This window comes from Hipposideros armiger, unplaced genomic scaffold (assembly GCF_001890085.2).
Source record: "Hipposideros armiger isolate ML-2016 unplaced genomic scaffold, ASM189008v1 scaffold_18, whole genome shotgun sequence".
Classification (NCBI taxonomy): Eukaryota; Metazoa; Chordata; class Mammalia; order Chiroptera; family Hipposideridae; genus Hipposideros; species Hipposideros armiger.
The window spans coordinates 469,196-471,787 of NW_017731368.1; positions in this window are offsets into that span (position 1 = coordinate 469,196).

Genomic DNA, 2,592 nt, shown 5'->3' on the forward strand with positions numbered 1-2,592 from the left:
TTTCCCTCTAGATTTATAGGTGCCATTTATAGATTATGAAACGTGTAATTTTTCTCTCAGCTTGTTTGTCTTTAAAGTTTGATTTTTTTTTCCACGTAGAGATATTCGATTTTTGTGTTGTCAGATGTATCCATTTTTTTTCCTCTGGTGACTTTTCTGTTTCTTGTTATACTTAGAAAAGGCCATATCAAGTTAAACCTATGCAAAAATCCCCATGTTTTCTTCTAGGAATTTATTCTTCATCCTTTAGTCCCTCTAACTTTGATCCAACTGGAATTGGTGTTTATTTCAAGGTGTGAGCTAAGGATCCATGTTAATTTTTCTTCCCCAGATTATCATCCAGTGATTTCAACACCATCTTTTCTTGGAGGTAATCCTTTTTTTTTTTTTTTTTTACAGTTTGTAGCAGAGGATAATTTAATTAGAGCAGAAAGTTACAGCTCTCCAAACGAGAGGGGGTCCTGACTGGGATGCCCCTTGGAGGTTATTCTTGACTGAATTATTGAGACTTTGGGAAATGTGCCATTGGGGAAAGAGCATGTCCTGTGGTCTGATGAGTGGAGAGGGGCAAACCTTGTCAGGAGACCCCCAGCAGCACAGGGTGGCAGGGTGGAATATGCCCCCTGGAGGTTGAGAAAGCAAAAAGGAAAGGCCATGTGAGTGGCTACATTTGATTTGGGGGGGTGGGGGGAGGCGGCTCCAGAAACAGACATTTTTGGTACCTCGTTTTAACTTTGCCTGCCACACCATAATTCCTTCAGTAGATTTTGTGACCTTGACATAACCTTGGCTGCAGGCTGAGTGGTGGAGAATTGAGGGATAGCAGAAAAGAAGATCTGTTCCTTCCCCAGGCCCCTCTGCTGGGGCCAAGGCATGAAGGTCCTGAGCAAGCCCCCATTCTGGAGCGGGACGGAGGTGGGGGGAGTGGGGGGGTATTACAACACAAGTCGGGGACTTCAGGGTGCTGAGAACCAGCTGCATTTGTGAGTAAGACAGGAACAGGACAAGCAGGGCTCGGCTGGACTGCACCTACCTCCCTGCCCCCCACCCCCGTCTCCCCACTCCCCCATCTTCCTGTTTCCCTCCTGGCTCCTACTTGTCCCCCTCTTCTCTGCCACCAACACCCGTTAGGTGTGGCCCTGGTGTCATTCGGGCCCTCAGTCCTCCCTTGATACAGTGGGGGCAAGACAGTCCATCTCTGATGCCAGATCTTTTCTGGAGGCATTCTGGAATGTTTTGGTGGGCGTATATCTGATGGCACCGGGGGCAGCTCTGAGTCAAGGCAAGAGAAAACCCGGGTTCCCAGACAGGATACTAATGGGGCCTGTGGGGGTGCATATTCTAACCGACCTGTGCCTCTGTTCCCAAACCTGAGGGGTGTCCTTCCCGCCACCTCCTTCTGGGAACTGGAATAGCAGGTGTTTTTCCTCTTACAATCACCAGGTGGCAGCAGTGGAATCCATATTTTCCCTCATTTCATCCTGTCTCTTTGAGCTGTGGACTTGACCTCTAAAGAAACCCTAAGGTTATCTGGTAGACCTGGACCTCCAAGGAGCTGAGGAAAGGTGGGGCCACATCCCCTCAAAGGCACAGGATCCACTTCCATCGCAGAGGAATGAGGGGCCTATGACCCTGGCTCCTTTCGCAGCACTACCCTGTGAGGGGCTGCAGGGGCAGTAGCTGGGTGGGAAGAACAGAGACTGGGGGCTACTGGGGTAGGTGTCAGGAGCTTGGATACCCAAGATACCCACAGCCATGCCATGACCAGGGCCAGTGATTCCCAGCGGTAACCAGAGAGGACCCTTCCTGAAGCCCAAGGTTGCTGTGAGGGTGGAGGGAGGGAGAAGAGGATGGGGTAGGTGGAGAGAGGAACCAGACTGTTGGGTGAGGTTCCACTACCCCCTGTTTGGTCCCTGACCCAGAATTCAGCACCAGGATGGCATTACAGGCTCTGGCATTGACCCTCTGTGGATTGAAGTTGAACTGAGTCCTGGAGCCACCTCCTGCCCCCAAGCTGTGGAGCACACCTCCCCTCCTCTCCATGGAGGGCAATGTCCTGGAAGGTTTAGGAATTCTCCCAGCATCTCACCTCCTACGCCTTGTCCCCTCCCAAAGCCTGCATCACTCAGGCTGCACCAGTCTCCTTGTCACCCACTCAGCTCCAGACGCCTCTCGTTTATCTCTATCATATTGGGGGTGGAGGTACCCAGACGTGGTGTCAGCTTCCACATGCACCCTCTCTGGGCTCCAGACAGGGCGTAGCCTACGCAGGGCTTGGGGAACCTGTTTTCTCGGTGTGTAGGGTCCTTGGGGTCCTGGTCATCTGAACCCCCACTGAGAGCCTGGATGGAAAACCTTAAGCCTTTACATGGGACCATGAAAGATGGGCAGCCCATTGCCCTGGTAACCATCCTCTTATTACTGGTCCGTGAACAGGTCCTGCCCTGCACTAACCTGAGAGGCCTGGGGGCCGGGGCGCTCATGGACCAGTAGGGAAAGCAGCTGGGACCCTGGCTCCTAGGGAGGGCTTAGTGAGATGCTTTCTCCTTTGGCTCTCAATGCTTGGGAGAGACAAATGATAAACAGATGAAT